Source organism: Empidonax traillii, unplaced genomic scaffold (assembly GCF_003031625.1).
Source record: "Empidonax traillii isolate 1590-97213 ecotype Southwest subspecies unplaced genomic scaffold, ASM303162v1 scaffold201:size1909950, whole genome shotgun sequence".
In the NCBI taxonomy this organism is placed as follows: domain Eukaryota; kingdom Metazoa; phylum Chordata; class Aves; order Passeriformes; family Tyrannidae; genus Empidonax; species Empidonax traillii.
The window spans coordinates 1,537,273-1,565,153 of NW_020955394.1; the positions used below are offsets into that span (position 1 = coordinate 1,537,273).

Below are 27,881 nucleotides of genomic sequence, written 5' to 3' on the forward strand. Positions count from 1 at the left end.
TCAAAAGATTAGCTTTGTGCTTGCCAGATCTCTAAAAAATAAATAAATAAATTTGAGGCTCTGCTCATTTGCCTTCTGGTTTTTGATACTCTAGGGTTCAGCTGGCTCATGTTTTCATGTTTTATCTCTAACCATAAAGGTGAGAACTCTTTTTTGTTGGAAGCTGAAGTTTGCATCTCCTCACTAGCCTGCAGGAGCAGACTTTAAGAAAACATCAAATATCATTAACACTCATGGGAAAATCATGAAAATGGGCCATGCTGGTTGATAACTTACTAATTTACAAATTTTTGTAATAGACATTGGTGCTTTGAACTACTGATGTGAATTAGCCAGGTTCTACTGCTTACTTAATAGTCTGTGTTCCTTGTGGCATTGAAATTCCTGTGGCTCAGAAACTTACTCTACAACTGAACACGGTGTTGTTTGCCATGTGAACCTGGAACAGATTTCCTGGTAGAACAGCGGGGTTTTTACATTTTATGCTGAAATAGAAACAGTATGTTAAGACTAAATTGAGTATCTTTGGACTAGTTGCTCCAATTGTTTTAATAATGGAACTGTGTGTTCCCCCTCCTTTTTCAGTTCTTCTCCTCCAACAAGAAGGTCCAATTTCATGCCATGGATTTTAATTTTTTGTTATTTGATGGATGAGACACAGTCATAGGTGTTTTGTGAGCCATTTTTAAGATGGAACTGTAAACTCCTGACCATTTACATCTTTTGGTTTGTCTAATACAGGAGCTACTGAAATGAGAGACGCAGAGTGGATTTATTGGAGGAATGAAAAACTGAGTAGAAAAGTACTAATATACACTCAGGCTCTACTGCTGATATATCCCAGCATTGTTCCAGTAATGAACTTCTCCAAAGCATTAACAGTTCAATTTGAAGGCTTGTTCCCCTGTCATTCTTGCACCTGGCTAGATTAATTGCCTCAAGAGTTGAAAAAAAAGAAAGAATTAATATCTAAAACTTTTGGACCCATTTTTTACCCTGTTTATTGTGAGAAGAATAACAGAGTTCTTTTCTTTCATAAGCTAATTTAGTGCTTTAATTGGCTGTTGGGTGATGTAGAAAATATAAAATCTCATTCTATAGCTCATACCTTACAACAACTGGATCCATCAGTTCAAACGAGACTGTCGTGGTAAGAGCAAAACAAAATTTACTGAAAATTAAGGGAAAGACTTCTTTCTCATTATCTTCTGAAAATCTCCTGTGCTGGTAAGTAGGTAGAGTAAGCAGAGAAGAACTACACATAAACCCATCTAATTTAAACGGGGTGTTTTTATAACTTGAACTACTAATAACAAAAAGCATTTCAAATTATGAGTTAATTAAATGTCTAGATATTCTCTTTACTGTTGCGTTAATTTTTACTTTATTTTAGTATTAACAAACTGCCATGCTTAAAATTACTACTGAAGTACTGGCTCAGTATTTGTACTGCGACAGTGCTCTGTGAAGCAGTCTCAACATATATATTCCTGTATAGGTTTTGCATGTTTCTCACAAACTGTAATTTGTATTAACAGTTGAACAAGCAGAAAGCTATTCACCCACTTAATAATATGCAAATGTTTAATATTCTAAATATTAAGTGCTCTAGGTATCAGGGACTGAAAACACTGGTATATTCATTCATTCAGAATTGTTTTACTTCAGCGTCAACTGAGGAATGAATAACCTTTCATTTAGTTCACCTAAAAACCTCTTCTGCACTCCCTGGCTCTGCAGCCAGCTGTCTTTAGCAGAATGTGCCATGGTCCATCACTGAATTCCCATTTTAATCACATTTTCATTTCTGTGAACATCCATGACTTTAGTTGTGTATTTCACACTATCCATGCTAACCTGACTGTTAGTAATTTTATATAGGTACTGTATGAGTGAGGTTTATGCTTCCTTACACTATTATAAACTCTGATTTTGTTTTTTATAAGAAAGTAGGATACTTTTAGGGCCCTTATGCTTGCATGAAGTCAGCAGAAGTTTGAAATGGGCAGAATGCAGGTTTGGGCTTTTGCTTTAGTAAATGTTAATTACGCAGGTATTTCCTGCACAAGGAATAGAAACACAGAGCTGTGTTTTGAGAGTCAGTATTTTAAGATTTTTTTCACCATGTTTTTTTGCTTTCTTAATCAAAAAGGGTGTTTCTTTCTCAAAGTTCACTTACTGCTTTGGTTTTTTACCCCCCAAAAGTACATCCCCAAGATTTTGATTTTCAATCTGGAATCCTACTGCATTTAGAATTTCACTGAACTTTTGTGAACTGTCCTGGCCAAGGAAGGCCTGCAAAACTGGGCACTTTTAAGTGCAGAAGTATTTTTAGTTGCAAATATTAAAAAAATGCACTCACAGCTGTTCACACAGCAGTGATTGGAGTGGTTGGCGTACTGGAGAATGCTGATACCTTGATATGTTTTATGAGTGTACTGTAGCTGTGCTTCAGGCAGAAATTCTTCAGAAGAATGAAGAAAAAGAACACCAAGTGGAACTGTTCATAAATTTAAAAAAAAAAAAAAAAAAAAAAAAAAAAAAAAGGAGTTACTTTTTTTTTATTCCAGAAGGGGCAGAAATAATACTCATGTTCATATACATATATGCAGCAATGGAAATGTATTTTCATTTGAGTACACACTCCAATTCTGCTTTTATTACAATTATCTCAAGTAAATGTCATAAGAATTATATAGCATATTCTTTTAGAACTGATTTCATGTCATTTTTTCATACTGCTCATGAATAGCAAGCTCTCAATTGCACACATTGAAAAAAAATGAGTGTAGGAACACAGGCAAAACAAGATTTTCCAGGGGGCACAGAGAATGTAACTTGCATATCTACAGCCTCCATGGCCTCCTTCACTCTTCATCTGCCCCATCTGAAAGGAGCACTGGCATTTCTGCATAAATGTGTTCTACAAAACCCACCCAACCCCAACAGCAACCTCGTTCTGCACCTCATTATTGGCCCACCAAGCCCAGCAGCCCTTCTGCTTGTAAAAGCCAGTATTGACTACAGGGTTTTGAAGCCAAGCAATTGATTTCAGCCTGTGAAGACCTCATGAGCTGAAGCTGGCAGTCTGTACATAGTCTTAGAAAGTCACCTTCAAATTTTAGAGATTTAAGATGTAGCAGTTGGTTCAGAGAAATTTGTTAACATCTGGATGCTTTACATAAATACAAGTTTCAAGTTTAATTTTTTTTACCTTTTTTTGCTTCATGTCTGCAATAAATATTTGGAAGAAAGCATAACTCTGCACCGATACTAATTAAAAACTTCCAGTGAAGCATGCATCAAACACTGCAGGTAAAGAAAATCTTCTGGTTTATTTGCTTTTCTTTAAGGAAGAGCACATATAACTGAATCCTGTAAATAAAATAAAATTATAAATTAAGATAAAATACCACCCTTTTTCTTTTTCTCTATAGCCTCATGCATTCCTTTCAAACATGAAAAAACTTCTGAAGGAAGGATGGCTGTGGTGAAAATCAATATTTTTCCTCTAGCTGAGCCTACTTCAGAGAAAAGTCAGATACTGCCTATGCCCTCTGCTTGCATCTAAAAATTTTAGGTTTCATTCCCTGTGGTAACTATCATAACTATACAGCTACTTCATACAGTATATATTGACTTTGTAAACTGTGGTTGTTCTCTGGTGCAGGGATCAGTATTCTGGACTGAGCATTCAAGTGTGGAAACAGGAAAAGTCTGACATGTTATTAGATGCGTCCTTACTCATGCTCTTTGTAAGATTTCCTACATATCCCTGGATAGAAAATCAATGGTTACGTATGAAGTATCTGTGGTTGCCTATTGGAAAGCAGCAGTATGCTTCCTGAATTTGTGAAAGAAGCTTGGCTTTCTTACTTAGCAATGGAGGACTGCAAAGGACACAAATGGAGTTGACATATAGTAAGCCTTAGCTTTGCCAGGTTTATTGTGAGAAGCACCAAAAGACACAATGAGCACAAAGTGAAGACCTACAGACAAGCAGTTCCCTGGTAACTGCAGCATAAAGATTTGCCTTTGAGCAGAGCAGAATCTACTGCTTCTGCAGAACAAGACAAAGGTAATGAGTTAATATAACTGAAGCTTAAAAAGAAGTGACTGCAGACAAGAATTAGGAGAAAGGGATTTATACATAAGAATTATTACTAAGTCTCAGAACTTAATATAAGCGACTTCTGGTATTTGCACTATTCTAAGTTTAAAAAAATCATTAAACAATATAATAATAATTTTTCAGGAGAATTTTATTTAGGAACAGGGCCTTGTATAATTATCAAATAAAAGATTATTTCCTGCTACAAAGAGCTTTCCCTCTAAGTGCAAGGCAAAAGCGTCAGACAAAAATATATTGCTAAGTGGTCAGTTGGTTATTTGTTTAAAGTTCCTAAACCAAACTGTGGTTTCAGCATCTGGGGGTTATGATATATCAGCACTGAGCTCACGTGTTTGTCACAGAGCTGGCAATTGCAGCTTTGCAAGACAAGGTCTACTCCTTCCCATTTCAGATGTGAAAACAAAGAAGAGTATATGCCCTTACAAGGTTGCAGTGTCTGGTTGAGGAATCATATCCTACTAAATATGATAGGCCAGATCCTGCCCCTGGTTATGTGCCTTTGTCAACCCACTGACAACATTAACTACAAAATAATATAAAGTGACACAGGGATTAAGCATTTTTGCAGCTTAGAAAGTAGTGAGCTCACCTAAGAACGTCCAGGCATTCTAGGCTTAAACTACTTACATCTTGCAGCTGCTAAATGTTCTTTCTGCAGAGTATACACATTACATAGCATGCAGGTGGCAGTCATATCCTATCACTATTGTATAAACAGTTTATTAAGCATACACGGTGTGACAGGGAAATGGAAGATAGCCAGGAATTTGATCTTACCTGGTGCTCTCTTGCTGCTGCTTCACGGTCTCTTGCCATGCTCAGAAGTCCTATGCTTTGTATTTGCTTCAGGCCTAGAGCGTCAAAGTGTATCAGTTCTTTTACAAAGCCACACAGCATCAGCATGACATGTGAAACTAGCCAGTTCTACAGCTCTTTACACTTCAAATGTTTTCATGATATTGAGCCTTACAAGAAAAATGTCAACCCAGCCTGATCTTTAAGCCTTTCACCATTGAATCAACACACGTGTGTCACAGATATTTAACAGTAACTGTAGAGATGGGTGAATGAGTTTGTGGAAAATCTTGACCCAACACGTGTTTGCCCCAAAAGCCCTCCCAACACTCTCTGAAGTTCCTGTCCCATCAGTGGAGATCTTGTTTCTTTATTACTCCTTGCTAATTTCCTGGTCATTGTGCTGTTTGCTGATGATGCAGCAAAGCCACATCCATCATCATAATCAAACCCTTTAGCTGAGTCTACACAGCTTAGTTATGAAACTTCACTAAAGTGGAGAGGCAAATACCTGCTGTAAGGAACAACCGTCGCTCTGTTGAAACAAGCAGGATGTTTCACATGCTGGAAGTGAAAAATATGCTTAAATACTCTGCCGAATTTTTCTTCTTATATAACAAGCCATTTTTTTTCACAGGAAGCAGATTAATTCTGAAAAGGAGGCAGGGCGAGAGGTCAGGTGTTTTGGGAAGTGCGGGTCATCAGTGTATTTGCTGTTTTACATTTCTCTACATTCTGTATTTTACTATCCCATGTCTCCCCTTTTCCACTTTTTTTTTCAGGTTTTCTTCCCTTTTATTCTCTGCTTTTTGTTCACACACCCTGTATCTGTAAGGACTTTGCTTCATAACTTTGTCTTGTATAGAATGAATTTAGCACTTATCCATTGTTTTGTGTTATTCTGCGTTAAATGTGTGTGTTCCACTGTCCAAGCAGAAGACCTGTGTGAATGCTGGTGAGCACCTTGTCCTCTGTGTCTGACAGGGTATAAAGCCTGTCACTCTTAATTGCCACCACAGACGACCTTTCAGCCCAAGTTTTGAAGTTCCATCAAGAGATATATGGTATTTTCCAAGCTATTTGCACGTGTTTTAACTGAAGACTGTGTGTATGTGTACGTAGCCATGGGTCATTACACAAAGTGAAACCACCAGCTTGTGTGTTGTGGGCCACCAAACAGTCACCAGCTGATAATGACTCTTGGTTTTTACTAACCAGGGTCAAATTCATGCCAGTGACCTAGAAGAAAAGGGCTCCATATCTCATTACTAACATTCTGAGCAGGCCTACGAACCACTGCATTTCGGTCTTTAGGTAAAAAACAAAATTAAAAAAAAAAAAAAAAAAAGATCAGGAAACTAAACCAGGTATTTCAGTAAAATACATGTGTGGTATATTACCACATTAAACGCCATCCAGAAAGCTCGAAATTCTTCCCCTCACAATCTGATAATGCATTCTTAGCATGCAGATACCTTCTTATTCAAAACAGCCAAAAAACTATCAACGAGATCCACAGGGATTAATATGATAGAGAAGCAGTTCCAGTCTGTAGAGGAATAACTGACATTTTAGAGAAATTCCTATACAGTTTTTTACTCGATACCCCTTAAGTTTTCTGAGCGAGTCACTCTGGTCTGCTCAGTAAATAATAAGATTCACAGAAGTCCCTCAAGTGCATTTTAACAGAAGAAAAGGCATTTCAAAATGCTCCTTAAGTCATACCAAGATAAAGTGTAAACTTTTAAAGAAATTTCTTTTTCCTAAATCCTAAGTCATTAATGAAGTGTGTTTGCAAATATCACAATAGGATCCCATTAGTCAAAAACTTAGGATTTTAAGTTCTTTCCCCCCATTTCATGTTTTTATGCAATGTTTGTGTTTTCAGTTTTGGTATTATAAGTAACTGTTGTAAAGTTTTAGGATATTCAGACAGAAAGGACTCAAATCTGCAGGATACCCTTAATGTGATACTGATCCAGCAAAAAAAAATTGCAAATACATGGTTCAATTGAGTTAAACTGCTGATTGCCAGAATACATTTTGGGATTTAGTTCTAACAGATCTAGGAATTTGAGGTCTTGAAAGCCTAACTAATTTAAATAAATGTATACACTCAGCTTTTTACTCTTCTTAAGATGATAAACAGTACAAAATCATTAAGTTCTTTCCCACGTTGTCTGTACTACCATATAAAACATTTCTAATGTAAATGTCCTAATGTTGTCAAGGCAGTCATTAAAGTAGAACTCATAGCCCAGGGAATTGCAGTTATGCCATTCTTGTATTTTTTTTAAATACTAAATCCTAAACTTGGGCTTAGTATGTAAGTACAGAAATTAATTTTTAATATTTTGTTATGCTATAGATTTGGATCATTTAGTTTGTGAAGAGCACATTATTCATCTCAGGCTTTTATATATATTCTCTCTGTAGCAGGCTATTAGCCACCTTCAATGCAAAAAATATGCTGAAATATTGTGCCCAAATTAGTTCATTTGCCTGAAAGGGAGTGGGAGGGGAACAGTGATAGTAAGAAAACTCTTTGTGTACGTTGTTCCAGGCATGATAGCAGCCTTGCCAAATCCAGGTGTTCAAAAACCAGAAGATGGTTCCCCAAAACACAAAATTGGATCCAACATCACAAGATTAATATCTGTTTGTTTTTCTTTTGATTTACTTTATGGCTTCTGAGATTTAATTTTTAAATGAAAGTGGAGATTCTTACCCAACCACAGAATTTTGGAAGCTGGGAGTTAAAGAAAAAAAATTGTACTGAAAACTTCATCTGCTCCTGCTTTTGCCCACCCTCTGTTGCTCAGCATCTAGACTGAAACTGTGAGGAAGAGACTCACAGGCCATTTCACCAGAGCTGCAGCACCTGGATTCCCCAGCACAGTGTGAACCTTTGGGCTGCCAGTTAATGCAGCATTTAGTCTGTTTTGTGTGTTGGGGAAGTGGTGCAAATGAAAATTAATGGCCCAGTGAGTTTGGTCCTGCACTGGAATCCAGTAGCAGTATCTCCTCCACTTCTCTGTTGCACTAAACAGAGGCACAGCTTCCTGCACTGAAAAACTTGGTGGTGATTTACAAACACTGCAAACCACTGGGAAAGGTGTCACTGGTGGTTGTGAAAGGGTTATCAACTTCAGTGAAGGTTTTTTTCTTCGTTTTTCAAGAGGATCTACTTGTGTAACACAGAATTGTAGCAGATAGATTTGTGGAGCTCATCTCAGAAATTAGTTACTATAAATGCCCACAGCATAACACAGGTTACCCAAATAAATCCAGTTGTTAGTACAAGAAGACATTTCTAGGGTGGCAACCTTTTATCTGCAGTAATATAAAACAGACCCCACCACAAACTGCAAGATTTTTCAGCAAAATTCAGGACATTCATCCCCAAAAAGTGTGAACACTTGGGTTATTCAGAGAGATTTCATTTGATCACTTCTGAGAAGGACAGTCTGTGAACTCTGAATCTAAATTTCACACATTTGAATGATTTTGCCTCTACATAAAGTAAGCTGAAGAGATAGATGCATGAAGTCTCAGAGACTTCATATGAGTCCAATAAATGCACCTTCAAGTTTGTGATCTGCCTGTGATTACCTCTTAAAAAAGAAAAAATGGAAATTGAATAATGATTTTTTTTTTCTTCTCAGAAGGAAAACAGGGGAACAGGCGCATCTGGTGATTGGGGAACAAAAAGAGCAAGACAGATTTCTGTTTGACATTTTTCTCTTATGTAATGCTGACTTTGCAAACAGCTTTATGATAACAGACTTAAAATATGTTTTTTATTTATAATCAGGCTAATCAATTACTGTGTAAAGTAAACAGGAGTCTACTACTTCTATAAATTAATTACCCCAAAAGTTTTCAATTTAAATGTAGTCAGCTGAATTTACCAGCAAGTCTTACCTGAGTTTTAAGCTAAGAGTATGAGTATGGAGTAAATTCTAGCATGGGACGTTAAGTTAGTGTGTTGATATTGAGAAGTTCAATGAGTATTTTCAAAACATTGTTTACAGAATATATATGGAAAAAAAAACCCAACAATGTTGTGAGTCAAGTTTGTAACCACTGTTAACTCCACTGGTTGCAGTGGATTTGTAGCAAGAATTCATAGGACGTTGTGTTTAAATGGATTGGACTGTTCCCTTTGGCATAGCAGAGGTCATTCCAAGATGGTGATCTTTTATGGAGCAAGTAGGTAGGAGCATTCAAACCTCAAATAAAATTCAGTTGTATATCCTGCCTTTTGGAAAGATAAATACATACCAGTTGAACAACCAGCACTTCATGGATGGTTCTCATTCAACAAAGAACTAAATGAAACAATTGACTTTATTACAGCTTCTTCAAAAATCCTTCCCAAACTGCAGCATAGGAGGATTCTGCTGCACATCTCCACAATGTCAAAACTCTCTCCCCAGGATGCTGGTATAATTAGCCTCAGAGACTCTCCTAGTTTCAAAGTTATTTCCATGATACAAAATGTGGAAGGAGAGGCAATGTGAATGTGCTGACACAAGCAGGTCTCCTTGACCCATTCCTGGGACAGCATTATTTACAGTGTTTAGGAAACTATCTGATCTCTGAATCTGTCTAGTTCAGTCTAGTGAGCACACACCTAATAGTGCACTAGCCCAGTCTAGTACTCAGAGAGCATTACTGTGTTTCTAACCTGATCATCCCAAGCTTATGCAACTGTGTTTTCTGTCTTTCCCACTAACTTTTGAACCTATTGGCCAATCTCAAACAAATTCGATAGAAGAGCAGTGATCCCAAAGATATCGAGTTCTACCCAGCTACATGAAAACTGATGACTAGATAGATGACTGGCCTCATTAAGAGAAAAACTGCAACGTGAACTGAAAAGTTCTGTTTTGTCTGGCTTACCAGCTGGACAATCAACACACAAGCAGCCACAGGACATGCTGCCTCTTGCCCAAGTAGTAATTAGGCACAGCAATGAGACCTCGGGATACTGTGTATGGACAGCAAGAGAGGACAAGAAAGCACAGGTGGAAGATTTGAGGTCCTGGATGGAAGAATCATAAGGCACATGAGAGGAGGCAGCTGATATTACTATCGTGGAGCCTTACAGAGACATAAGATTAAAAGACAAAAGTGTAGGTGTTGATTTATGACAACATTCTTCATCAGCAGGAAGGTGTGCAGTTGGTGGTTATCAATAATGTGCAACTCTTCCTTTTTGATTTTCAAGAGAAGAATGTTTATCTGAGAATCTGATCTAGGTTAGATGCTCAGTCAGAAGTCAGTGGCTCTATACTCAACTGCAGATTCTGTGGATTTCTTTGTTGGACATCACATACTCAGGTAACATCAGTTACCTTCTGGACTATACAGATGCTTGAAGCTAGAGTATATCACATATCAGAGTATATTAATAGATTTAAATTGGGACCACTTGGTGACCATGCAGTCATAATGCTCCATGATAATATATATGTAAATACTAAGAACCATAATAGCTTTTCAGTAGTATGTGACTATACTGACCTACTAAGGCATATGTTGTATAAACTAATTAGAAGGGTAACAAAGAAATAAAATCCCCTCCTCAGTTACTACAGCCTTGTTATTCTTTACTCTCTGACAATTGTGCATATCCTCATTGTGACCTCCAGGTGGTAGTTTTCAGTGTGCTGAACAAAACTGAAGAAAATGTGCAAAGATCACAAAGATGAAGTTACATTTTCAGTTGCTACCCTTTCTCATACAAAACTTGAATAAAATTCTTCCCAATACAATAAGGAAAAAAGTAAACTGGATTCTTTTCTTTGCCAGGGTGCAGATGAACTGCAATGAATGGAGCATTGCCACCATAAAGGAGCTGGTACTGATCATGCATAGGGTTTCTTCTGAAAATAATTCTACTGATTTTGAGTGGGGCACCCAAGTACAAAAATGGGCCTTATCATTTCTGAGCGCTCTTGAAAAAAAATTTTTGATCCAAATGTCATGCTTTGGTAGACCCATGTGCTATATGACTAAACAAAAGGAATACTTGTTTTACGATGCCTTTAAAAAGGCTTTCATTATGCCATTCTCTCCATGTAAGAGGAAAGCAATGACTACACAAATATTTCAGTATATAGTAAGGGAATAAAGGCAGGAGTTTTGATCTGCATCTCTGACTCATGTTCATGAATTCATTAACCTCAGTGGACTTATTTACCTCTGTCTTCAGACTAAAAACACTTCTCAGTGAAAGATTAATCTGCAAATGGTAAAATTTCCCCAAACCCATGGGATATATATTAGGATTGCTGTGAATGAAATCCCTCTACCTATAATCATCAAAGGACTCCAGCTTCAGCTGGAGATCAACAGGCACTACTGACACTGTTGGAATTGCTGAATATGAAAAGTTCTTATTCAAGGAGAATCGACATCTGGAGATACCTACTGGCTCTCTGGTTCCTTTGTATCCCCAGAACAGCACATTCTGCTCAGAGCTCCTGAGCAGGACTCAGGAATTAGCCCGTGATTAATTTATCCATCTCAGTATTTCTACTGGGCTCATCAACAAGATAACTTGTTAAGAAGTGCTTAACTGCCTATTCAATTGAGCATTATTATTGCCATCAGCATTTCTTGTGGATCTTTCAGTGAATTTACAATTAACCAGAACACAGCTTGAATCCACAAAATCTTGGCGTGTACCAATAGCAGTGGGGGACAGGACTCTTCAGTTCGAAATCAACAGCATTAAAGAAGTATCACTATATTGCATAAAAATCTGTATTTTCCCAGACCAGAACAAAAAGCATAACCCACCTCTCTCTTTTTATAGTCCCTGATATTATATCTCCTGTACTTCCCTATAATAAAAATACTATCTGGTAACACTTTCCCCAACAAATAGCAGCACCCTGAACAATCTTTACTACTGTAAGTTCAGTGCCTGTAATGAAAAATTAATCATGCTTAAACACTAGTGGCATTGGTCATTTCAGAACTGGTTTGCAGCCAAAGCATCTCCTTGAAAGTATGGAGCACAGAACTGCCATTGAGCTCAGTAAGACTGAGTTTTAAGCTGAAAACTTTTGCATATGTGCAGGAGAAAAATATGCCAGCCTATCCCACAGCTTATAAATTGTTTTCTTGAGAAAAGTTCAGCTCACACAATTAAATGTTTAAATTTTCAAGCTCTTTTCTAAACAATATTAAAGCAGATCATATTCTGACATATTTGCTCTTGGGAGTGTTATTTTTGATTCACAGCTGCAGATTTCATTTATGCAATCTCGGTGTTTTGGGCTTGCATTAATGAAATCTGTTAGAAGCAATCACCTATGGCTGTGTCTTTGACTTTTCCACATCTACAGATTAGCAGCATGAAAGAGAAAATACTGACACAGAACTACTAATCCAGGTGATTTTTGTCATAAAGCAAAAAGCACAGTCACAGGCCTCTTTCTCTGCAACAAATTCCTGTTGCTTTCTAGATTGTGACTATCGAGGCTTGTCAGGTCTCTCCCATGTATAAAATATTTGTACTGGTGTTTTGCCAGCTGGCAGTTAAAACCAACACAGCTCATTGTGAAAATGTTTTGCCTGGGTTTTAAAATCAGATCTAGGGTTAAACTAAAGATTGTACCAACTGTATGTCTTAAATCCATTCATTCCATCTGACCTGCAAGTACACATCTGCTGCATGTTAGCCTTACCCTGCTGTCTGACAGTGGCACACATTTGAATCCTCATCATTTTGATTAAAGACTTGGTTTTGTTAGGATGTCATGTACAGTATATCAAAGGAGATCAGTAACCAGTCTGAAAGTCAGATGACAAAGAAAACAATCAGCACATGCACAGTTAAGCAGAGTTTCATGAAAAGAAGGCTTAACATAATGAGTCATAATTTGGAAAAGTGTCTGTAAGTGGTCTCAGTACTCCAAACTCAAAGTGGACAGTTTAGGATTTTAGAAACGGTTACTCAGTGCAGACAATCACAAGAGATGTGTTGTCGTGGGCTCTGTGCTACTCTGAGTACAAATTGGTTATCTCAGACAATCAAATTGTACAACATTCAGACTTAAGACAGGCAAAGCATAGTATATTTCAGAACATTTGGTAATAATTTTTTAAGTTTTGGAGATTTTTCCAGCTGTACAGTAAATTAATGTAGAATAGGAAACTCCTTTAATCAATGGATAATGAAGAGCATTTGTTTCTGACTTGTAAGGATATCTAAAACACTAACTCTGTCTTTGTTTAGTAAGAATATGATTTTTTGCCTACTACATTAAAAAAACCTGCTGGTTTCTGCCTTTCCTCTGATTTCTGGTTTAAACAGAATTATGTTTCGTGTTTGTGTTTATTAGTGTGTATATAAGTGCATCTGTGTCTGTGTGTCAAGACCATTATTAATCATAGTAATGGCAGGGAAAAGAAAGAAAACTTCTAAGCCCACTGGAAGAGCAACAGCGTTCCAGTAAGTTCAAGGTCTGCTAGGATTAAGGTTTGGCTGATCTGAGCCACCTGTTCTTCAGGGGAATGCAAAAAGATGTGAATACAGATCCTGAAGAAGAGAGCAAGGATTAACTAGTCTTAGGAAAAGACAAGTCCAGATCTTTGCTGAGAAGAAATGGTCAGTGTTATCTGCCAATCCTACCCAAACAAAGTTTAGGGCCTGCTGCTTGTAACATTTTCTTTGATGGTTACCTCTCTACATGTCTTTATGTGATATTTAAAAAGTAACATTATTTATGTAATGTGTATATATGTATTTCTCAAGGCATACAGGAAAATTTGTTAGAAATCTTTCAGCTAACTTTAAAACTGCATTATTAAATCGACTACATTGTTTTTAAAACAGAACTCATGGTTTTTATGACCCACCAGTCCTTTTGTTTATATCACTTCAGGATTTCACAAGTGAGTAATTCATAATCACTTGAGCTGTCCAATGAAGGATCAGGCTCCCATCCAGTGTACATATGGCACTTGTGCCTTCAGGCTTAGGGTTTTAAAGCCTGTAAAGAAATGCAGTCAGGCAGAACGTGGACTACCTGTGACCGAAAAACATGTGCTCATTAAAGAACACCTCTGCAGGAGAGGAACAGCCCAGCAGCTGGGGAAGCTGCAGCAGGGTGGATTTCCTTGGATCACCATGGTAAAATGCATTTGGAAGGCAAAAGAGCAGCTTCTTGCACAAATAGAAAGGTATTACGTGGACACTCCCACTAACTGGAAAATGCTGATGTTGAACATATGAGCAATGTATTTCCCAGGTTTCCTTTTAAAATCATCTGTGTTGTTTTAATGCACTTAAAGGCATCCTGTGTTGTATCTTCTGCACTGACACCACCTGAAAATTTTCCATGGTATGCTAGTATTTGTGTATGATCTTCGGCAGGAAGCTCTCCTTTGGTCTTCTAGGCCATGTGCTATTTATTATAGAACTAGGATAGGAGCTGATATTTTCCCGAGCAATTACGTGAATGGGGACCATGAGCCCTTTTAACTCCCAGTAAAACTCACCTGAAGCATTTAAGTATTTTGAAAATTTCAGAAACTGAGTTCTGAAAGAGCTTTTGAAAGAGCATGATCACAATACTGTTCTTAATCTTTATGAAATAAATAATTCTACTCCCTTTTGATACTCATTCCCTCTCTATTTTTAGACCAAGCTACAAGCAAAGATAACTTTTACTTACCAATATGGGTTTACAAGGCTTTGTCAACATTAATTTACCAATAGAGTAAATAGTTTCACTGGGATTTCCTTGCCAAGATTGACTTGAAGAACATCTTCACAAGCATAAGAAAATGTGGATTGCTCTACTGGTGAGACCATCATATCACAGGTGATTTGACTTGTCTTCCTTTTGTAGACTTCACTGCCCTAAAAAACACTCAAGTGTCTTCCCAGACCAGAATCAACAGATTTATAGGATGGCTATGGTAACTTTTTTTTTTTATATTAGTGCTTGTGTAAGCTCAGTTAAATCATTCTCTCCATCTTCAGTCACTGGATTAAACTTTGGAACGAAGGTAGATTGCTCTTATTTAAAAAAGTTCTCTTTGCTGCACATTGCAAAGAATTAACATGATCTTTATCGCGATGGACAGCATCAGAAATTGTAATGCAGTTTAGGCTCTTCTTTACTGTAACACACGTACATTCATTAGCACTTTTCCTTCCCCAAGTTTTTGTTTCTTCTTAATGACCACAATCAGTGTCTGGGACAATATAAATCATCTCCCAACACAGTTTTTTCATGATTTTCCTTTTCCTTTCCCATGCCATTTGACAGGTTTTGTGGATAATATATTTTTATATATATTTTTAAATATCACTGGAATTTATTAATGGCACTTTGCTGTGTTAATACATAGATAAATCATATGTTTATTGTAATTATTCAGGACAATCTGCAGACACAATATCAAATTTCTGTTCAGTCTCAATGATGCACAAGAAATACATCCTCATACTCCTTAGCTAACCTGTAAGCTACTTTCTTTACATCCATATAGAACGAGTGGTACCATGGCACTACACACAACATCAAAAGCTTTCCCTCAAGAAGCAGTGCAGTGCAGTTCCATTTAAAGAACGAGGGGATGAATCAAGCCTCTCTCATTATTTCTGGGAGATTTGTCACATCTATTTCCATTAAAAGAACACTAGAACATGAAAATGAGCCTACTGAGTCACAGCAAGAGTCTCTGTATCCTACCTTCCACACAAATGGATGCCTAGGGAAGAGAAGCAATAAGACAAACTCTTCAGAACAACACCACTCAGTGCTACTGATGTACTGCATCTGAAAGCAAATCTTTGCTTAGTTCCTTCTCCAGTGAGCATTGACATTTAATCTTATGTTTTCTTCCAGTTTCTACACTTTCACACTTTTTCACTTCAGCAAACTTTAAAGTGTTTTAGAAAATTAAGTTCCCACAACAACAAAAGTGCATCTTTACCATTAACAAAGCAGACTGACGCTGGCAGAAAGAACTTTGTAAACACAAAATGAACTCCACAGCATTGTGAGATAATATGCATCTACAAAATGCACTTTTACAATTTTCTGTCTTTTATCTCACTTAGGAAAAAAGCAAAACATTTCAGTAGCAAGTTTATGGAAGCCCTGTTACAACAAGAGACCTTCAAAGGTACGTGCTAATTCTCCTACCTGGTGCTCAGCCAGCAGATGGGGCTATTAAAGTCACATGAATGAAACAGAGAAACGGTGTAATTTGCAAAATTAATGAAACTCTCTAAGTAGTAAAGGTCAGGATAAAGTATACTTCGCAGCTTAGAAGAGATCTGCATGCATTCAATAATACAATAATTTACTGTATTTTTTTTCAAATACGTACATGTGCTGGAGAGAAAACTAAAGGTATTGCACATATTAATTTCTTTTGTATGGATGGAGTTTTGTTGCTTGTGAAGATGCCCACTTATACCACTGTGACACTTTTCAAGTCAGATCTAAAAAACAAAACAAAACAAAACAAAGAAAAAGGTAAAGGTGTCATGACTGCACACCCTGCACACCAAGTATTAAATCAGTATAATTTCAGTGTTTTGAATTGCCATGGGAATAGCTGAGTTCCCATCAAGTTAAGTCTTGCATAGGTAGCAGTCATGCTTCTCTTTTCCTAATGGCGCTGCCATCACTCCCTTCCCTGTTGACTATAGTTCAGGTATAATTATAATGTGCCTGCAGAAATCCCATTAAATGTCTCGCTTTTGTTTGTAAATTATATGTATCGTACGGTTTATGAACTGATTTGCGCGTTAAGAATTCACGGAAGAATTCCAAATAAAGAGCTTTAGAACACTATTTTTCAGCAAATGAAAATAGCAAGAATAGACACCATGTCAGTATTTTAAAATGGAGATTTGGACCTTTTTCTCCAGCTCTGCTGAACCTGCCTTTCAAATATTACAAAGGACAATTGGGCATTGCCTAAAGGCTGTCTGTTTGCAAGCAACACAGCCAGTGAGCAATTTATTTATTAAGGGCACATCAGACATGTCATTCAGCTGCACATTTTGCCCAAATCTAAACCCAAAGATGCTGTTGCAAACCTTGCAGTTCTCGAATTGCTCCTCATCCTACCAAGATATATTACTGGAGTACACTTTTGTTATCAGAATTGATCTGAAAAGAGATAAAGCAGAACGAGATTTCTTGTTTAAAAATAAAAGTTCATCTGCTCAGAGATCTGGAATCACGTAGGATGCTGGAGAAAATACATTAAAATGAAAGCAGCGAAGGCAAAATGAAGGGACATATTTCATAAAGTACGAGGTCACCCTGCTGTCTCAGCAATCTTGTTTGTCTCTTTTTATCACTGAATTTAGGTATTAATTTTCCACATATCTGAAGTCTGGAAGCTTAGGATTGATACTTGCTGAAGGGTATAGGGTCCACCAAGCATTCAGACTGCCCAGCTGTGCAGTAGTCTGCAGCTGAAGTCTGTACTTTAATAAAATGTAAGCTATCAAAACTGTTACCTTATTTCTTAAAGGGCAAGAAATACACATGAGAATTTTAAACCCTGCATCTAACGTTTCTCCTTCACGTGAGTTTCAAAACAGTTGGCTTTTATACATCAATTAGCCTTTGTATATTTAGATGGACTGAGATGGAGAATTAGGTCCAATAAATCTGGAATTAGCACATTATTAGACATTAGACCAAACCCTGGCTCTACTGCAGTGCTCTATATTTTACCTCACTCCAGAGCTGAGAAACATGGAAATGCTAGTACTGGTACATCAAAGCATTGGAAAAATTTAATCAACGGCACCTTCAAGCTATTATGCATATCAAGTGGCAAGATAAAATCATGAATAACAAAGTTCTGCAAAGTGGTTGCACAAACAGTGTTGAAGCAATCTTATAAAAGCGTTCTGCTGGACTGGACATGTCCTCTGCATGGAGGACACCAAGCTCCCAAAGGAAAAAACGTGTAGTAAATTTTTAATGTGTGAAAGATCAAGAGACAGACCGAGGCAGAAGTAAAAAGATACCCTGGAAAAAAAAGAAGAATGAGCCTCACCCATTGTGACACGGGTAGCAACACATGTGGCAAACAAAACGTGTTGGCGAGGCCCATTACCATCTGCTGCAGAAAGCTTGGAAGAAAGACGTGCAAGCCAAGAGGAGAAGAGGGTAACTGGCAAGCAGAGACAGTGTGAGAGTGGGAGCACGTGCAGAGAAGCTGCAGAAACAGCCAGCAAAAATGATCCCAGTGTACGGAAGTTGATGTCACACAAACTCGTGCTTATTTCGTCTTCAGAACAGCAGGCATCAACCGATGATGACAAATTCACATTTGGACCTTGATGCCAAACCTTAACCCGTGGTACAGCAGCTAATGTTATTCTTGGAGCTAGACAGAGTCTTGCCTAAAACAGCAGTAACCTAAAGGAGTGTGTTCACTTCAGCTCCATTCAAAAATGTGGGTGGGGTGAAATACATGGGAAAGAAGCAATCATGAAAACGATCCATAAGGAAGTTCATTTCACGCTTCTAAAAGGGTTTGGCAATAAGCAATTGCGGATTTTTGATTAGGGAAAGGTCCCTGCTCTAAAAAAAATGAGAGAGATCATTTATGTGGTAGATTTGAGAGAGAAAGGGTTCAAAGGCATCCATATTTTTAAAAGAAATCATCTATTATTTGTATTTTCTCCTTTTCCCCTGGCAGTGTCTGCTCTAATTCTTTGTTACTGAGCTTAGGAGACTCTTACTTTCACAGGAGACATGAAAGAAGGACATTAAGTTCACGTCACATCTATGAGCATGTTGCCATGTCAACAGGCAGTACTTTGTGGCTTAATTATTGATTGACTCATGTTCCTTTAGGACATAACACAAGCAATAACAGCACACTGAGCAGCTTTTCTAACTTAGATACCTCTTTATGACATATAAGAGGTGTGGCACTTCCAATCTAGGCATGAGTAAGGTCTCCGCTGGAGCTTTAGCATAAAAGACCCTACCACAGTCACTTTGCATAAAGAATATGGTGGTCTCAAACACACATAATTATATTAATCACACGGATAAAGAACTAGGATTAGAGCCTCTGTCGTTAAGACAAAAATTCCTTAGCCTGCACAACTCCAGCTAAAGAAGAGCTTTTTTAGGTAATGCATGGATTAGTTCCTACAATGACTCTCAGTCATTCAACAAGTTAGACACAGCAACCAGAACAAGTTATTTCCAGGCACAAACTGTGGAGTAAGAGAAGGTAAGAATTTACAGTGCATTATGTAATCCATGGTGGCTATTCAGGCACTGTTGTCCTGCGGTGGGTACAAGGTTGATTAGCCCACTTTCACTGAGCAGCAAACAACCTAAAATTACCTCATGTTTACCAAGATGTAAGAGCATATACCCTAATTATTAACCATGCAGTACCAAATACTACAAACTACCACCCTAACTTGCCTCACAGGAATCTGTTCCCACAGCTACATCCCAGTTAATTGTCTCTATGCACAGAGCAAGGGACTGTAAGCAGGCAGAGAGAGCACTGAGCAGCTCCAAGAACTCTAAGGAAAGTCTGAGGAAGATAAGCAGAATGGGGAGAGAGAAGCCATATTTTTTTTAATATGACAGATCTGAATCTGATCCCTTTTGTAACTGGGTAAATCAGGATTATCTATGCTGGAGTCTTAGGAACCTGTCTCCTTTGCAAGGGTAAATTTGGATCTTGTGTCTGAAGTGTGGCTTCTTAGGCACTCAAAAACAAAGAGAAGGGCAGGGTCTCATTTTCTGAAAGAGGGCATTTAAAATAGGCAAAAGGTAAGTAAGAATGCAAGATGGATCTCTAAAGAGAATTTTAATTTTTTTTTTACAGTATAGGCAGTTCCTTTGGAAATACCACTTAAGATTTTAAGCTCAATATTCTGGGAAGTGGATGCACAGAAAGAGCAACTTGGAACATCCTTTTGATGGGTGTGGTCATGTCCACATCTTGCAAAGTTTAATATTTCAACCCCAAGTTGTAGATACAGCAGTGCTCACACTCAGTTTGTTGCTGCTGCACTATTTCTGTATGCTGTGGGCCAAAATAAGTGCTCTTTGCTGCTTAGTTCTTTTACTGTAACATATAGAAATAATTAAGATATGGATTTAATTTAGAAAGTTATATTTGAACCAAGCAAATTTAAAGTAGGAACGTTGCATCATTTTTTCTTTTTTTTTTTTATAGAAGAGATAATTCTTCTAAATATGTTCTTATAAGTAATTTCTACATTAAAATTACATTTCTTACAGAGTTATATTGAAATAAACATAATTTATGCTGAAATACATACTTTTACAACAAAGTTTAGATCTCTTTTCTGGTTAGAATGTATAGTTATTTGAAGATACATTTCATATTTGTTGGGCTGGCAATCTTTGTTTTTCAGCACTTCACTGTTCTTTGGAATTTGCTGTTGTTTCCTGTAAAGTATCATCTCCAAATCAGAAATCCCATCTCATGACTAAGAAAACACATTCACTCATCAGATCGACTGATTTTACTCTGTGGCTGGGATCAAGTCTGACCAGGCCTCAGAACCTCCTCTGTGTAACCAGGAAAATAACACTTCCCTTCTCCTTTTGTTCTACAGTGTCTGGATGGCTGCTGGGACACTCTCCACAAACACAGTGCTCAGCACATTGGGATCACAAACCGTGGTTTTCTTAGCACAAAAACAAATAATAATGAGCCTGTTTTAGTTTCAGAAGAGCACATCCATCCAAGCCATTAATGCAAACAAGTTAACTTCATTCACAGAAGTGCTGCATCCTTGCAAATTCTCCTTCCCCTGTCTGTAAAAATGACACTTTTAGCTCCTCATTGTTCTTGCTTAGAGCTACTTTTCAATTTAATGAGCAAACTTTTCTCTTGCCCCTTAACTCCCCTCTCTTTAAGCATTAATCTCTTGGGGAAAACACTGTCAAATGACTCCTGAAAATCTAAAAATATAATGTCCATGCTACACCCTATCTTGGCAGTGTTATCTTCAAAGAGTTCCAGAAGGCTAGTGAAGCATGACTTCTTTTTTTCCTAAACCATGTGTACACAACTAATCAGGCTGAAGGATGCTTTTACTAGATACTCCTTCTCCTAATCTGTTAAAATTCTTTCAAATGTCATTCCTACTGATGAAATTAGCCTAACTGGTCTGTAATTCCACACGTTAAGATCTTTATTAAAGGAATCTCAAAGTGAAAGAAAATAATGATACAGAAGAGCATATAATTTGTGAGGGCTTGACATACACTGCTTGTGAAGCTGTAACTGAGTCAGAAAAGTCCTCATTTGCCTCAAAAAGTGTTACATGAGCTATCATGTCATGATGACTCAAACTTTCTTTCCTCTTTTAAAACACTGGAGGTACACTGACCACTGGTCAGCTCTGAAGGAGCTCTCTGACTGCCTGAGCAGAGAGGCGCCCACAAGGAGTCTCAGTTGTTTTATATAACCAGAAGAACAAAAAATTCCAGAGTACTTTTTCCTTGCTATGCTTATTCCAGAGATTGCCAGTAGAAAGGAACAGAGCCATGGACCTGTTGTCCACAAAACTGATCAATACAGTCAGCAGCTTACATGCAAAATGCCTCCTGCTACTGTCTCTGGATTGATACATATTGGCACTACCCCAACCAAATTAATATCCTTCAAAAACATATATTAATACATCCTAATAAAAAGTAGCATTCATTAATATTCTTTGTTATGCCACTTTTTTTCTGTACTTTATATAGTCCGTGGTATCATGCAGCATTCCAACTGCCAACCACTGAGTGACAAACCAAGAATTCATTGTTTCAAGGATTCCTGATTTTACCATTGCCACTCACAGAGAGAAGAATCTCTCAGGTGGTTTCAGACAGAGCCTCTGTAGCTGGCATGGCATTACTGATCTGTTGTTTGGTTGAATGATAACATAACCTTGCATGTTCACCCTGTAATAAAGGTACAAGAGGAAACAAGATGAACTGGAGGTGAAACAGCACCATATCATTTTCAGCAGTATGATTAGATTGTTTATTTCTTTACAGCTGGACATGTATCCTTCTTATCTACTAGCTGTGGTGAGCCAAAATGCCAAAAGCTTAAAACATAGCTGCATGAGGTCACCGTGGCATTAGTCAAATTTTTTACTAAAGAAAAAGAGAGAGATGCTGTTCATTTTATTGAATTTATATACTGACACATGATAAAAATCCTACCTCTACCAAAGATTCATGCAGGGAGACTCTTCAGTGGCTCAGCAAAAATGTGCAGCTGGTACGGATCACTTGATTTTTTTTTTTCCCCCAGTGGTCAGAACTGTGATTGCTCTTGAAGGCATTTTCCAAAGATTTTAGAATGCAAATAATTTACAAGCTTTGTTTATTAAATGCTATGGCTAAAGTTTATTATAAGGTTACAATACAATAATTATTACATGACAAGCCTAACTGATTTTCACAAGAGAACTACCCCTGTTCCTTTTATTCTTTTGGTAAGCACAACTCCTCTTTTTTCTAATGCAGTCCTAAACAAACTGGGGGCAAATGTTGCTTCTCCCATATGCAGTGCATGGTAGCATCTTAGTGACTGTGATGAAGACATCACAGCTGAAGAACAGAAAACAACCTGAGGGTGAAAGGAGTCAGAAAAAAAATGTGATCCAGGGTCCAGAACATCTCCTTGGCTGCTGGGGTCTCCAATGGAAGTGTATTAATGGATTACACACAAGAGTGAGAATAAAAGGCAATGATCTTGGTTGAAGTTGGAACAACATAAGCTAATGAAACCTCTGGCCTTAAGTTTCATAAGCCTATGTGGTTTTACTTCAAAGTTGTATTTAGTCTTACTTAAGGTTCAAAGATCCTGAAAAAAAAAAAAAAAAAAGGAATACTCTATCCAGGTTTGCAGTTAGCATTGTGTAATATGACTGAAAAAAGTTCCAAGTGATTCTCGCCAAAACTTTTTGTGAGTACAGTTCCTCACATTTCTTCCTCAGCCAAATATACAAATCAACCCTGAAGTTTGGTTATGTATTTGAAATTGAGTGTTATGTTAAGCACTCCACTAGGCCCAGCCATTTCTCTCAAATACTTTTAAATGGGCTTTCCCTGCTTTATCAGTTTACTGATTTAGCAGTCAATTCGTTTGCTCATGCAAGTCTCTGGGTGTATGACCATGTTATATCAACAGCTGTAACTGCTGCCTGTGGATATTTTCTTGGACAAAATGGATGACTCAGTGGATCCTCTTCGCACAAAAGCTTGAGGTGTGGTCACCTACTTCACTGTGTTTCTGTCTGGAACAGTAACTTTGAATGACATGCAGCATAACAGAGCAACTTGTATAATGCTTTTGCTCTTATTGAAAATTCTTTAACATTCCAAATATTCAGGATGTCCTATGCCATTTACTTCTGACCAATGATGTCAGCTAGGAAATGATAAATTTTTCAGGAATACAATTTACTCACAGTTCTCCTTAGGAAAAAATTCGTCCTTCAGCATTGTTCTTCCCACTCTGTTAACCAGACTGAAGTCCTTCAAGCCAGAACTGCTTGCCTTCTTTTCCAACTGCCCTAGAAAAGTTATGGGAGAGATGTCACCCTCCCAGTCCTCTTACATTTCTTCACAATGAATGACAAAATTTGAATCACGCCAGGATGGCCCTCTATACAGATCCTGGAAGTACAACAATGAATTGAACCAAATACCTTAATGGGATGAGGAATCAGAAAGGCCTGGTTTGTTGATTTTTGTTTGTTTGTTTGTTTAGAGGGTTCAGAAATCCATTACTGGGGTTCTGAACTGTCAACAGTGAGCAACCAGAAAACAAAAGCCAATTTAATACAATTTTTTTGAAAACCTTTAAAGAAAGTTTCCAAAACTGGTCTAGAACTCTGAGTATCCTCTACTAATCACTTCTGGCTAACCAAGCTTGTGGAAGTAGATCCATTGCCTTGGCTTCACTCAGTTTCTTTTTATTGATCAGGCTCCTTTGAAAACTAGAAAGAACACACCTGGAGATTACAACTCTGGCTACACCTCAGACAGAGCTCTCCAGTGAGGAGATCATGGTTGCTAGCACACACCTCTCCATTTTAATATATGCATGTTTCAAAGTAAACAGAAGTGTTCATAACATATTTGCATTCCCAAATATTCACACTGATTTTGGAGTATGAATATTGCACAAAACACTGGGGGAAAAAATGCAAGTATGCATCTCAAACATCCCATTTCGATTTACTTTTTGTGCACTAACATCCCTAGGCGGTCCCAGTCCTGAATTCAGACTCTCTCTGTTGTAGAGGCTGACTCTTTACCCCAGGGTTTAACATAACACTGCAGCATAAAGGAAACACTGGTTCACATTCCAGCCCTTCCACTAAATGGAATGGAAACTGTATACACTCATTCCAGGTATAAAATTAATCTCTTCCTAGTGCTCGCTGGCCTATTAGCTTGGCAGCCTTTCAGCACTATGCTTTTAGAGCATTGACACGTTTCAAAGAAGAAAATAATGAGTCTTTAAACTCCTGTTTATAGAACTGAAGATTCTTTTGATTCTGTTTCAAAATCATGATGATCATGACATAAAACAGGAGAGTTGTGTGTAAAATGAGTTGTATGTAAGAACCGTGCCATTCACATGCATGTTAAACCTTCAGAGTATGAAAAGACCTGTTTAACTGAAGAAGAAACACTATGGCTTAGTGAACTTCACTGTTTTGGTAATATGTTACATATTTACAAAAGATCAACCTAAGAGACTTTTTCTGATGTGTATTTCCCACATTTATATTTCAAGACCAAATAAAGAATAGTACTAAGTTCACTTGTACCACTAAATCAGTATAAATTTTTCTCCCCCAAAGCTGTTTCCTTTCTGAATAGTTATAATAACACCTGGCATTGAAGAATTTCAGCACAGACATTATACCCAACAAAAACCTATTACATCCTCAGATTACCTGCTGTAATATGCTTCATTTATTTATTTATTTGAATATTTTTGTCTGATTAGTAAATCAATTCTATACTCAGTTTCTTACGTGATTATCTGTGAACAGTTGGTTGACTTTACTCACTTTTTTCACTAGGATTCAATGAGATTGCAAAGGGCATAAAGGCTTTAAGGTCTGTACATCATATGAGGACCTAACTATATTTTTATGTTGCTATATGAAATAATATACAGTGGTGCATATTAAGTACATATTATTTAATAAATAATAGAACTGTAAAGCTGTAACCCTGTCTATTTACACTGATCTTCCAAAACTCTATAACTGAACTTTTTATCCCAAATTAATTATTTTGGCAAAAAGGTGCTAAGATATTTTTTCCCTGTGTTTTGTGTATATAGTATGGACAAATATATTCTGTATATGGCACACAATGAACATGCAATAGTCGCTGTTTTATGTACAGTGATCCACAGGACCCATACCTCTGAGTCACTATTNAAAAAAAAAAAAGGAATACTCTATCCAGGTTTGCAGTTAGCATTGTGTAATATGACTGAAAAAAGTTCCAAGTGATTCTCGACAAAACTTTTTGTGAGTACAGTTCCTCACATTTCTTCTTCAGCCAAATATACAAATCAACCCTGAAGTTTGGTTATGTATTTGAAATTGAGTGTTATGTTAAGCACTCCACTAGGCCCAGCCATTTCTCTCAAATACTTTTAAATGGGCTTTCCCTGCTTTATCAGTTTACTGATTTAGCAGTCAATTCGTTTGCTCGTGCAAGTCTCTGGGTGTATGACCATGTTATATCAACAGCTGTAACTGCTGCCTGTGGATATTTTCTTGGACAAAATGGATGACTCAACGGATCCTCTTCGCACAAAAACTTGAGGTGTGGTCACCTACTTCACTGTGTTTCTGTCTGGAACAGTAACTTTGAATGACATGCAGCATAACAGAGCAACTTGTATAATGCTTTTGCTCTTTCTGAAAATTCTTTAACATTCCAAATATTCAGGATGTCCTATGCCATTTACTTCTGACCAATGATGTCAGCTAGGAAATGATAAATTTTTCAGGAATACAATTTACTCACAGTTCTCCTTAGGAAAAAATTCCTCCTTCAGCATTGTTCTTCCCACTCTGTTAACCAGACTGAAGTCCTTCAAGCCAGAACTGCTTGCCTTCTTTTCCAGCTGCCCTAGAAAAGTTATGGGAGAGATGTCACCCTCCCAGTCCTCTTACATTTCTTCACAATGAATGACAAAATTTGAATCACGCCAGGATGGCCCTCTATACAGATCCTGGAAGTACAACAATGAATTGAACCAAATACCTTAATGGGATGAGGAATCAGAAAGGCCTGGTTTGTTGATTTTTGTTTGTTTGTTTGTTTAGAGGGTTCAGAAATCCATTACTGGGGTTCTGAACTGTCAACAGTGAGCAATCAGAAAACAAAAGCCAATTTAATACAATTTTTTTTGAAAACCTTTACAGAAAGTTTCCAAAACTGGTCTAGAACTCTGAGTATCCTCTACTAATCACTTCTGGCTAACCAAGCTTGTGGAAGTAGATCCATTGCCTTGGCTTCACTCAGTTTCTTTTTATTGATCAGGCTCCTTTGAAAACTAGAAAGAACACACCTGGAGATTACAACTCTGGCTACACCTCAGACAGAGCTCTCCAGTGAGGAGATCATGGTTGCTAGCACACACCTCTCCATTTTAATATATGCATGTTTCAAAGTAAACAGAAGTGTTCATAACATATTTGCATCCCCAAATATTCACACTGATTTTGGAGTATGAATATTGCACAAAACACTGGGGGAAAAAATGCAAGTATGCATCTCAAACATCCCATTTCGATTTACTTTTTGTGCACTAACATCCCTAGGCGGTCCCAGTCCTGAATTCAGACTCTCTCTGTTGTAGAGGCTGACTCTTTACCCCAGGGTTTAACATAACACTGCACCATAAAGGAAACACTGGTTCACATTCCAGCCCTTCCACTAAATGGAATGGAAACTGTATACACTCATTCCAGGTATAAAATTAATCTCTTCCTAGTGCTCGCTGGCCTATTAGCTTGGCAGCCTTTCAGCACTATGCTTTTAGAGCATTGACACGTTTCAAAGAAGAAAATAATGAGTCTTTAAACTCCTGTTTATAGAATTGAAGATTCTTTTGATTCTGTTTCAAAATCATGATGATCATGACATAAAACAGGAGAGTTGTGTGTAAAATGAGTTGTATGTAAGAACCGTGCCATTCACATGCATGTTAAACCTTCAGAGTATGAAAAGACCTGTTTAACTGAAGAAGAAACACTATGGCTTAGTGAACTTCACTGTTTTGGAAATATGTTACATATTTACAAAAGATCAACCTAAGAGACTTTTTCTGATGTGTATTTCCCACATTTATATTTCAAGACCAAATAAAGAATAGTACTAAGTTCACTTGTACCACTAAATCAGTATAAATTTTTCTCCCCCAAAGCTGTTTCCTTTCTGAATAGTTATAATAACACCTGGCATTGAAGAATTTCAGCACAGACATTATACCCAACAAAAACCTATTACATCCTCAGATTACCTGCTGTAATATGCTTCATTTATTTATTTATTTGAATATTTTTGTCTGATTAGTAAATCAATTCTCTACTCAGTTTCTTATGTGATTGTCTGTGAACAGTTGGTTGACTTTACTCACTTTTTTCACTAGGATTCAATGAGATTGCAAAGGGCATAAAGGCTTTAAGGTCTGTACATCATATGATGACCTAACTATATTTTTATGTTGCTATATGAAATAATATACAGTGGTGCATATTAAGTACATATTATTTAATAAATAATAGAACTGTAAAGCTGTAACCCTGTCTATTTACACTGATCTTCCAAAACTCTATAACTGAACTTTTTATCCCAAATTAATTATTTTGGCAAAAAGGTGCTAAGATATTTTT

The 27,881-nt window shown here is 37.3% G+C and overlaps 1 long non-coding RNA gene across 2 annotated transcripts in view; it reads right to left on the reverse strand.

The window, feature by feature from the left end:
- Positions 1-1,788: 1,788 nt before the first annotated feature.
- Positions 1,789-27,881, reverse strand: part of LOC114059028 — a 27,332-nt gene continuing 1,239 nt past the window's right edge. Inside the window, exons 3-6 of one of the 2 annotated variants that reach the window (XR_003571577.1) lie at positions 26,008-26,112; positions 4,910-5,491; positions 2,417-2,500; positions 1,789-2,060 (exon numbers count right to left, since the gene is read on the reverse strand). This is a non-coding gene — a long non-coding RNA (uncharacterized LOC114059028). Of the gene's footprint in view, positions 2,061-2,416; positions 2,501-4,909; positions 5,492-21,937; positions 22,808-26,007; positions 26,113-27,881 lie in introns of those variants that run through there. The other variant, XR_003571578.1, reaches the window with a different exon arrangement.